The following is a 12594-nucleotide window of genomic DNA, read 5'->3' as shown; positions in this document are numbered from 1 at the left end:
TTTCATAAATCAACATGCATTTCATATATTTATTCACAAATCATATGAAAGCAACGCACATCAACATATCATAATCACGTTGATTGCAAACAAATCCCACACCGGGCAAACACATTCACTTAACATATCATATTCACAATACACACAATAACACATAAACCATCCAGGCATTTAAGTAACTATGATGTTTAAGAAAGTGCCCTTACCTGAGCAAAGCATTCCTTACAACGTATTGCTCTACACTCGTAAGCATCTACAACAGGAACGTCTCTAAACCCTCCAGCTAAGTATCCTAACAGATACAATAACTTAGGTAAATATCGGCTCTAAAGCTTTCTACCCATTCTAGGTGAAATTTCAACACGCTCCGAAATACGATTAATTTAATATTTCCAAAAAGTTCAATAAATTTTCCAAAATAACTTTTGTCTCGAAATCCTTCAAAACACTCAATGACCATAAACTTGCCAAAAGTGAGTCTAGGAAACTCTTTTCCATAAGAAACTTTTATTTCAAATACTCAATTTATACAAATCATTTTATTCTCAAGACAAATATCACAGTAGAGACACTTTTTAAATATCTCCAAAATACTTATCTGTTTTGAAACATCTTTTCAAAATCACTCAAAAATAAGATAAAATGAATCTGACGAATTTTCGACAGAGTCTCCTTTGTGTTTACATCGCATACCAGAGCCTCTGGCTCAGTCAACCTAACACAAATTCACAGACAAAATATTTTCACCACTCAACAGTTCAAACATAAAAAATTCGAACTCTGATAGTGTCAGCAGTCACTTCCAGCATCAGCTCAGACACATTATTTTCAGAAAATCATAATAAATTCATTCGTCGTCGAAACATCGCAAACCATAGGTCCATTTCGACCATCACGACGACGCAAATCCATTGGTCAACTCATTTTCACATTTCAACAGTTTAAAAATGACGAAAATGCCCCTACACGGTTTAGCACTTTCGTCCGGACAACATTTCCAAAAACCAATCGGTTCAATTAACTCATTTCTTCGTTTAAAGCATTTATATAATATAAAATTTACATTTCAACACTTTTTCAAGAACACTAAAATTTTAAAATGAACGGATCGTAAATTTTCTTTCAGATCTATACTCATACAGACTTACCCAACAACATTAATACATAATATCACTCAAGAAAATCGAAACTCGACGCCCAACACCCACAAACACTCAAAACCAAGATTTAATAGAGGAAAAAGGGGATGAATGCCTCCTCTATTGACCGTGAATCACGCGTGGGAAGATAGGAATCTTCAAGGGCTTCGTTTTGATATCTCGTTTGCACGATTCGGACAAGGAACGAAGAAGTTACGGCCCCGAAACGGTGGAGGAGAGCAAAGTTGCGGAAATGAGAGAGAGAAGAGAGAGAAAGTCTTGATTTTGTGACAAAAAGGTGGTATGACCATCTATTTATAGAGTTTTGGTTTTGGAAATAAATCGGACCCGATTTTTCGCAGTTCAAGGCACACGTAACTGATAAAGTTCTATCCTAACTCTGATGAACCTCTAACAAGTCTCAAACATCTTAGAATTTCTTCCTTACTCCAAAATAACTATTCATTCTCTAATATTTTCTTATCGGAACTTTTTTTCAACTTTCAGGTATAATATTCCTAAATTCCCAAAACGTCATCTCAATGACAAGTAAATTTCCTAAATGAATATTAATGACTCCGAAGATCCAATAATATTTCATTTGCAGGCGAAAACATTTTTGATTCTACTCGAATCTCAAACTCACAAAAATGCTCAAGATTAAGAAAAAAACAAAATCTTGACATTTCACATAACGCAAGTCACAAAATCATATTCATGCTTAACAAACATTATGAACATCATACTCTATCACACAGAGTAGAAAATAACATATGTGAATCAATTCCAAATCTCACATAGTAAAATTGCTCAACCAGTATAAAACCCTAGATTTAGTCATAGTTAAATTACGGGTTTTACATTACTACCCTCCAAAAAGAAGTTTCGTCCTCGAAACTACGATAAGAGTAACGACTTAACTAGTAATTACTGCTACAAATACTGAACTAACAAGACACCTACTGTGACCCTTTACAAAGTCGTATAGACTTTAAACTCTAGACATCAAAACTTAGTCTTCCACTCGAGATTACCTCAAACAACACGCAAACAAGACACTAGGTCCCTCAAGAGTCTAGGTCCACAATAAATATTCTCGATGTCTCCACGTCTACCCTCCAAAAGTTCACACTACAACCCTTGGTAAGATTGACTTGTTCCATTCAACATGATGTTCACTTTCTATCAACAACACATTAAGGACGATCAGTTCCCCAATTTTCCAATAGATAGCTAGCAGTCATGATGATGACGTAGACCATCTTAACCAAACTGTAATAGTGTTTCTTACAACCTGCACTCAGGTCTATCTTGAGGCACAAGGAATATAACAATTCCCACATATACATCAATTTCCATCAGTTTCTATAGTCATCTTACTTCTTGCCAGTGAATAACAACCTCTAACACTCAACTTAGAACCTCCTAACTTTCACAAAATTGGTTTATCAACCCTCTTACTGGGTTAAGATCGTCATTTTAAGCGTTATACTCCCTTAGCCTTCGATATCTGTCATTTTAATCACATCTCTTAACGAAAATTCTCTATTGAATTTTCTTCAGGCCTCATCATCCATTAGTTTTCCTCTCGGTTGAGGCCTCAAAACTACACAAACCTCTCAAATAGTTGTCTATTGTAACACATTCACCCCTACAAAACAAAACACACAAACATTCACTTATACTCCGAGCAGGAAGTTGATACAAGAACCACAAAGTTGCCGCCTCTATAGAGAGTTTTTATCCCTTATTAATACTCATACCTCTTTGACTTACTCCAGTCACACTACTTTACTGATCTGAAACTCTTCACATAGGAATCCTATTGAAATTCACTACTTGTTGACAAGCTTAAACGAACACCGTCTTCAATGGATCAAAATGTTACAATCAACGTCCTACTCAATGCTTAACAATATTTACATAGAATTTCCGTCCAAGATTTTCAATACTCACATCATGCCCTAGCATCTTAAATCTCCAGATCAACACCTAACTTGTAGCAACACACCTTAACGAAAAATGTTTCCTTCCACAGATCAACATTTATCCTCACATTAACTCTTTATACTTTCCTTCAATAACCATATAATGTCCCCAAACAAGTCTTTCCTCCCGTAAACTTCTAGTCTCTTTTCAATAATCCATATGAATCTTAATCCATTTCAACTTTCGGCCTTCTCATGAAATTCCATATCCAAAATATATCTTGAAACACTTTCGTTTTCATCATTGTTCCACTATCAATGTTGCCAACATCTCAAATTATTGATTTCTTAACGTGTTGATATCACGCCTTGGTAAACTTCACTAACTGTTTCATCCTAGACGAAACCCTCATAACTCTACTTAGAACTTGATACGTGACCGATAGGACCGTATTGAAAAAGGTAAGGAACTTGACCCTATTCGCGACCTGCCGGTAGAACCACAGTTATCATATAAGGAACTTGACCCTAACCGCGACCTGCCGGTAGAACCAACTCTATAAAAGTTCTTATCCCAAGAACAAAGGAAAAGTTCTCACAATAGAGAAAACTCAAATATATTAATCTTCAAATTGTGATTTGAGAATTACATTAGCTTCTTATTTATAGCCTAGGCTTGGAATACTAAAGATAAATTTCCACTACCATGCATTTACCAAATACATTGATAAGTGCATGTTTGTTACCTAGAAAATGGGCACTAACATGATTAAAATTCCCACTAGCCACTGTAATAACTTAGAGCACTACTTTGAAGCATTTGGAGAGGCAAGGAGAATACAAAAAACCATCTAAAAATTCACCCAAAAATAAAAACGAAAATTGCTTATTAAAATGGAGAAAATTGGACTTTTAATGCTTCTTGTCATGTGAATTTTTTATAGGTTTCCTTCCACATGCTTAGTGAACTCTTGATCTCATCATTATCAAGAGTTCACTAAGCATGTGGAAGGAAACCTATAAAAAATTCACATGACAAGAAGCATTAAAAGTCCAATTTTCTCCATTTTAATAAGCAATTTTCGTTTTTATTTTTGGGTGAATTTTTAGATGGTTTTTTGTATTCTCCTAGTCTCTCCAAATGCTTCAAAGTAGTGCTCTAAGTTATTACAGTGGCTAGTGGGAATTTTAATCATGTTAGTGCCCATTTTCTAGGTAACAAACATGCACTTATCAATGTATTTGGTAAATGCATGGTAGTGGGAATTTATCTTTAGTATTCCAAGCCTAGGCTATAAATAAGAAGCTCATGTAATTCTCAAATCACAATTTGAAGATTAATATATTTGAGTTTTCTCTATTGTGAGAACTTTTCCTTTGTTCATGGGATAAGAACTTTTATAGAGTTGGTTCTACCGGCAGGTCGCGGTTAGGGTCACACTTTGTTTGATAACTTTGGTTCTACCGGCAGGTCGCGGTTAGGGTCAAGTTCCTTATATGATAACTGTGGTTCTACCAGCAGGTCGCGGTTAGGGTCAAGTTCCTTACCTTTTTCAAGACGGTCCTATCGGTCACGTATCAGTTGGTATGAGAGCTTCGGCTCTTGAAATCAGGTGTTATCTATCTTAGATTATTTTTTCTTAAAAAAATAAAAGGTACAAAAAAAAAAGAGTTTCCATAGTTGTTATCTGTTCCATTTTTGTGTCATCTTTCTTGTTTTATTCCTTTGAGTCAATTATACTTTGAATTGTGCAGTATCAATATCCCCTGATCTTTCTATTCCCAAAAAAAACAAAAGTTGTAACAGAAAAAAAAAAAAAAAAAAAAAAGAAGGAAAGAATATATATAAAAAAAAAAGAAGAGAAAAGAAGTAGCATTACGAAAAAAAATGTGCTAATAAAAAAATAGAAAGAAGAAAGCATTCCGGTTTTCTTAAATAAATAAATAAATAGGAGAGAAAGAAGCTTTACGGAAAAAAAAAAAAAAAGTAGTTTTCAAAAGAAACGGAAAAAAAAAGAAGGAATTTTATTTTGCTAAGTTTGTATTTTTAAGGGTTCTTCATGGAAGACAAACAAAGGAATAATTGTTTCTTTACTAGATGTCTTGTGAATGATAAGATGTGTAGTTTGATTATTGATAGAAAATATTGGATCAATATGGCCAGTACTACCATGGTTGAGAAGTTTCAACTTTTGATTCTTAAGCATCCAAAGCCATATATTCTTTGTAGTCTCGAGGATCCGGAGTTCAAAGATATGGCTAATATTTTGGTGACCCATCAAGTGAGAGTGCCATTCACAATTGGAGAATATGAAGATGAGGTGCTATGTGATGTTGTGCCTTCCAAAACGAGGGATTTGTTACTTGGGCTTCCGTGGAAGCATCAACGTCGAGCAAAGTATGATCGACACACCAAAGCATACACATTTTCATTTAAAACTCGTCAGATCACTCTTGCACATGATCAATTGGATCAAGATCAAATCATGAAAAGAGAGACCGAGAAAGAAATGGTTGAAAGTTTGGTCAATGAGGAAAATCAAGAGAGAGTGATCGAGAATAAGGTGAATGAAAAGAGAGAAAAAAATGTTGGAAATTTTTGGCCTACTATTACACTAGTACCTTCATCTAAATTGTTTTATGTGGTTAAGTGTTGGAATTCTTCTGATATTTTTCAATATACTAACATTTCTTCTATAAGTCATGAAGGCAATCAAGTAAATGAAGAAGAACTTCCTCAAAGTGTAGGAAACAAATATGGGATTTGGAAATATGCTTATGTCCAAGAATCAAAAGGAGAACAAATTTCACATAACTCACTTCCATTTACGGCTGGTTTGGATTTGAGGACAAATCCTCTTGAAGAGGGGGAGAATGATGAGATCAAGAGTTCACTAAGCATGTGGAAGGAAACCTATAAAAAATTCACATGACAAGAAGCATTAAAAGTCCAATTTTCTCCATTTTAATAAGCAATTTTCGTTTTTATTTTTGGGTGAATTTTTAGATGGTTTTTTGTATTCTCCTAGCCTCTCCAAATGCTTCAAAGTAGTGCTCTAAGTTATTACAGTGGCTAGTGGGAATTTTAATCATGTTAGTGCCCATTTTCTAGGTAACAAACATGCACTTATCAATGTATTTGGTAAATGCATGGTAGTGGGAATTTATCTTTAGTATTCCAAGCCTAGGCTATAAATAAGAAGCTCATGTAATTCTCAAATCACAATTTGAAGATTAATATATTTGAGTTTTCTCTATTGTGAGAACTTTTCCTTTGTTCTTGGGATAAGAACTTTTATAGAGTTGGTTCTACCGGCAGGTCGCGGTTAGGGTCACACTTTGTTTGATAATTTTGGTTCTACCGGCAGGTCGCGGTTAGGGTCAAGTTCCTTATATGATAATTGTGGTTCTACCGGCAGGTCGCGGTTAGGGTCAAGTTCCTTACCTTTTTCAAGACGGTCCTATCGGTCACGTATCAGAACTCCTTTGTCCTACCTTTCTGAAACTCATAAGTGCAACTTCAACATCCTCATGGATTTCCTGCAATCATTCCTTACCAGACTTAAATTCTTCCTGATCAAATCCAAAACTGATTAACAATTATCTTAGGTTATTTTCATGAATGTACATGATCCAAACTTCTCTTTTCTTTAACAATTATTGTCGTATCGGAATAGTATTATAATTTTCTGATTTCACTTGAGTCGTCAAGACTTATCCAAAGATCATGGAATCTTTTTTTTATCCAAAATAATTCATCTCCCATGCACAACTTCTGGTTACCACCGTAGATACACTTCTTCACTCATTGACAAGCTCCCATCTAACTCTCACGGTCTCCATCCAAAATTAGTTTCATTAGATTTCCAAATGTATGGTACCCACTTTCTCCCATTACATCTCAAAATATCATCCGGTCCAATCTTGAATTTTGTCACCTTTTAGTGAACTATTAGGTTGCTCTCAAGCCTACTTAATTCCAAAACTTGACTTCACAGCTTCAAACTAAAGTACTACTGAAACCACGTACGTCACTTATCTCATAAACAATTAAAATTCCTAACCATAACTCATCCAACCACGAAACAATCTGATAAGTGAAACACATTGTTCACGCTCAGTCTTGGAATAAATCCTATTCAAGTTCCCTTACCATTCAATTCACTTCCACATAATCCAAGATGAATCATTACATCTTAAGTCCAAGGTATCTTTTGGTTCAACACCCCAAATCTAGCCGATAATATTTCTAACTTAAGATCCAACCACCTTAGGGTTATCAATCAAACCATCACTCTAACTTCACTCAAGGGTTCCGAATATTCAAACTCTCCTGGTACTCAATAATCTTAACAGTCTACAAACTCGACACTACAACAAATTTCCACTGTTTTCTTAATTAATACTTCCAACTATTACCCAACAACTGAAGATAGCTCATAGATCCAAGATCGACTCCTAAAGTTTATATAGCAATACTCAACAAGTTACACTCGCGCAACTACACAACGCCTCAAAGCTTATTTTCAATAAACATCCATACTTCATATTCTCTTAGATCATACAGAGGTCAACACCCATATGTAAAACACTTGGTTTCAAACCTTTCTCCTCAAGATATCCATCATTAAAACACCTAAGTCCCGAATCTAATCTAGCTCAGGCACCTAGTCTCACATTGATGAGTCCAATATTCCAAAAATGATCATTTTTCCTCCAAACTCACGAAATTGATTTGATAATTTGAACTTTAAAATTTTTGTGACTCAAAATGCAATAAAACAGAATGAAAAATGGATATTTGGGCTAAAATGGATAACTGGCAGAATTTTGACCCAAACAGATTTTGTAGATAAAATGGAGAAATGGAATGGAAAGAAAGGGACGCCACACTCTCTAATCCAAGAAAGTGATAAGTCTATGGGATTGAGGATCACCACAAGAAAGGATTCTTGATATGATCAAAATTGGTCCAATCCAGAACCAAAGAGCAATTGCTCAAAAACACACATAGTGTAGTTTTTCACTCAAAATAGTCTTATCTTTATTGATGATTTTCGCCCCTTATATATAAGAAAGAGGTCATATGCTGTAATACAAGGAACATCAAAGAAAATAACTCTTGAAAACTCTTAGAATTCAGCCATTAATCTAACATCAATTCCTAGTGCTGAATAATTACAAAAATGGTTACAAATTGATTTAGAATGAAATTGTGCAGACAATTGATGGTGGGGCGTCTCCCATGATGCTAAAAACGTCTCCAATTGATTTCTTCAATGAATGGGCTGAAAGAAAACAATTCATTGTGCTTTAATGTGTGGCAGCACCACTTCCTTCTTTCCTTTCATGTCATGTGCTATTTTTCTCCCTCCCATTAATGTTCTTGATTTCTTTTCACTATACTTGATTCAACATATTATTTTCTTTTTAAAATAAGGCAAGCACGCCATTTAAAGCTTTATCAAGCTTTAAAATGGATAAAACACACTAGAAATTCAAACTTAGTGTTTTTGACCAGAATTGGTCCCTTACACTTTTATTACAACATAAAAATAAAAAACATCAAAATGGGCAGCAAGCAAGCCCTCCCTCCATTCCATTGTGGCCCTCATCAACATGTCTCAAAAGTTTGATGCTCAAGACTTACAGTTCAAAGAAATCAACAAAAGGTTTGATGCTCAGAACTTGAAATTTAAGGAAATCAATACAAGACTAGATTCTCAAAATACTTCCATTCAAGAAATGCAGGAGTCAATTCAAAAGTGGAATGATCTTGGTGTGTCGTCTGATGTTTTCTTTGCCTCTCCTTGCCCTGACCAAGATGAGATTGATGGAACAACCAACCCAACACCAGAGGCTTAGTAATCTTTTTTCTCATGCTAGTACTTTAGTTCTTATGATTAGTGCTTGTGTTTATGTTTATGCCTATATGTTTATGCCTATGCTAGTAGCTTATGTTTATGTTTATGCCTATATGTTTATGCCTATGCTAGTAGCTTTATGCTCACTCATGTTGGTTGTTTGCATTTAAGTTCTATGTTTACATTTAAGTTCAACTAGTTTCTATGATCTCTTGTGAGTAACGTGTCAAAAGGAAATACACATATATATTGCATGTATGTCTTGTATGCTAAGTTTCAGGGGGAGAAACTAATCATCAACATGGTGTTTTGACATCATCAAAAAGGGGGAGATTGAAGCCTCTAGTTATAGTTTTAATGATGTTTGGTTTTGTATCTTTAATTGTTTTAGTTTAAATCTTGTTTGTCTAGCTTTTTATTTTGATTAGACTATGTTAAAGCACCCTAGTGAAGCAACTTGTAACTATTCATGTTGGTACCCTTTCATTTGTGTCTTGTGTCTGCATGAATCGACTCATTCTTGTTTGAATCGTCTCAAAAATGTTTCTGACTTGGCATGAATTGTTTCGCACTGTGTTTGAATCAATTCAAGTTTGAATCGTATCATTTCTTCTTGAGTTGTATCATCAAACTCTCTGACTCTCTCTGAATCGATTCATTGTTATCTTGAATCGATTCAAACATCCATCTAGGCAGTTTAAATCATTTCATTCATATCTTCATATAATTTCCTTCATCTGGATTTAATCTTCCTAATGTCTGAATCGATTCAATAGGTAAATAAATCGATTCAATTTGTTATTTTGATACGAAAATTGTGTCTTTTCACCCTTTACTATATAAACACTATTCCCTCTCAACTTCAAAGGATTGAATCATTTGCAACTATTCTCTCTAGGTCTCAAAAACTCATTGTTCATACATTCTTCAAGATTAAACACTTTTTCTTAGAATCACTTTGTTCTTTGAGTGTGTGGATTCTCTAGGGTGCTAGTAGGGATTATAAGTTGATTCTCTCAAGAAGATTGATTGGGCTTAATCAAGGCTTCAAAGGAAGTGAATAATCTCATTCCACCTCCAAAGGACTTGGGGGTCTTTCTAACCGTTCTTGAAGTCGAAGGGGGTTCGTTTGCCAAACGTAGCATTGAAGAGTGAAGAGTTCGAAGGAGTGCACGGGTAATTCAAGGATCCAAAGATTCAAGGAGCACCAAATTCAAGGGGTACTTGAAGTTTGGGGGAGTAGTTTGCATAGGAGTTGATGAATTAGGGCTTTAATTTGAAGGAACTCTTGTAAACATTGTAATCAACATTTGTTACATAGTGGATGACCTTGGTGAAGGTGTACTTCATCAAGTAGAGTAGACATAGCCCTAAGCGAGGACGAAATAGGGTGAACTACTATAAACACCGGAGTTCTCTCTCTTTCCTTATCCTTTTTACTTTTCAATATTGCTTGTGATTAATCGAATAATTGATAGGTTAATTGCTAGTATTGATCTAAGCAGCTTTATTATTGAAAATTGACCTAATTCATTAAGTTAGGTTTCATACAATTTGCTTAGATCAATTGATTGCAAAGTCTATTCAATTCTTCAATTACACTTGCATTGTATTTTTGATTTGATAGCATATTATTCTTGTTCATAGGTTTGGTTTGAAATTGTGTATTATTTTGTACCTTGTTCAAGGATTGTTAATAATTGATTGTGTAAAAAGATTTGTATCGTGAATCTCTCAATTCTAAGATAAAATCTTATTCCACATATATTTGCTATTTGTTGATTCATTGATTGTGATTGTTGAAGCAAATTTCAAATAGTCAATTTGTTAAAATCATTCCTCACTAAATCTCCGAAAAGTTTTTCAAACGCGCTATTCACCCCCTCTAGCTTGGTAACCATCTAGCCATATAGCCCAACAAGTATCACTGCATGGCTTGTTATCGAGACTAATAGACATGCCCTCGCTACTTATATATGGTTTTGTAATTTCAAGCTTTGTTCTCTTTCTTAAAGAGTTATCCACATCCATATCCTCGTCTTTCTTGACAGAACCACAGTGTGTAATTGTACAGCCGTTGTTCTCTTTCTAAGCTGCAATAGTATCACTGCATGGCTTGTTATCAAGACCAACAGACATGCCCTCACTACTTACATGTGATTCTGTAACTTCAAGATTTGTTTTCTTTATTGAAGAGTTATCAATTCTTGGCTTCGTCTTGTTGAACTCCGGGACGTTTAGACCCTTTCATGTGCTAAGTTCAAATCTCGTCAAAACCCTCAAGTTAAAAGAGAAAGATTTCGATTCCTGCAAAGATAATAGTCAATCAATGCTGATCATATTAAATGAGCCTGTTGGAATTACAGGCTACCAAATATATGTCATATCGAAAGAACTATTATTAACGCAATAATGATGAATTAATTTTCTCAAACAAAAAAAGACAACCTTTGGTAAACAAAAACGGGAGCTTCTATGGTGTAGTCAAGAAAATGACTTTTTTGAAAAAGTCATTTTATTTAGCCAATAGCATAGTTTTTGGAATTCTGCTCTTTTCCCAAATTGTTTTGCTCGTTCCCAAAGTAAATGACCAAAATACCCCTATGCATGTTAACTCACGTTGGTGCAAATGTCAACGTATGTTAACACACGCTACGTGAGTTAACATGCGCTAGTGTTAATTTCAACGTGAGTTAACTCACGTTGCCATTTGCACTGGCGTGAGTTAACTCACACTCATTTTCCATATTTTCTTCTTTCTTTACGCAGCGTGCCTGGTTCTACTTTTTCTCTTGTGGATAAGCTTCACAAGATGTGACACACACCAATAAGAAGATGATGATGCACAATATTCCATGCAGTACCTATCAAAATCTTAGTTGCTTTTCACTCTCTTTCTCAATTAAGACAATGCATATATTACAAATTGTAATTTTTATTTGTATCTTACTTATAATTATTAATAATCTATTTCTCAACCGACTCGAAGTTAACAAATACAATTTACACAAAAATTTTGTTAGCTATTATTCCTCGAAAAGAATTTTTTTTGTTAGTTATAAAAAGCAGTAATTTTGTGAAGATGGTATAACGTCGAAGCATCAGAGGTTGTCGAACAATTGAATTGAGAAGGAAAATTGTGTGGAGGAGTGATTTCATATGATTTAATTGAATTGAATGCAAGGTTTTTGGTTGTTCTTAACTGTGAAAATGACAGTGGAGGAGTGATTTCACGCAGAGGAGAAGAAGAGAAGAAAATGACAGTGAAAAACGTGAGTTAACTCAAGTAGCGCAAGTTAACTCACGCAGGGGCAATATGGACATTTACTTTGGGAACGAGCAAAACAGTTTGGGTAAAGAGCAGAATTCTAGTTTTTGATGCCATGTCAGCTGATGTTTTTGTGATGGACCACTATAAGACTAAATTTTACTTTATTACACATAAGTCCTTGAACATAAATATTAATTATGGGCCCGTTTGTTACGGATTAAAATAAAAGTGATTTTGATATAAAATAATTTAGAGATTATATTTTTGAGATTATATGAAAAATCAGAATCTATTTTGCGTTTGTTTACTGTAATAAAAATCACTTTTTTTAAACAAATAATCTAGTTTGTTTGGATACAACTATATAAAAGGGATTTTTTGTTACAAAATTA

This window comes from Medicago sativa, chromosome 8, assembly GCF_051527215.1.
Source record: "Medicago sativa cultivar Bolivia chromosome 8, Bolivia_mono, whole genome shotgun sequence".
Classification (NCBI taxonomy): Eukaryota; Viridiplantae; Streptophyta; class Magnoliopsida; order Fabales; family Fabaceae; genus Medicago; species Medicago sativa.
The sequence above is the reverse complement of the archived record's forward strand: the minus strand, read 5'-3'. Positions refer to the sequence as shown.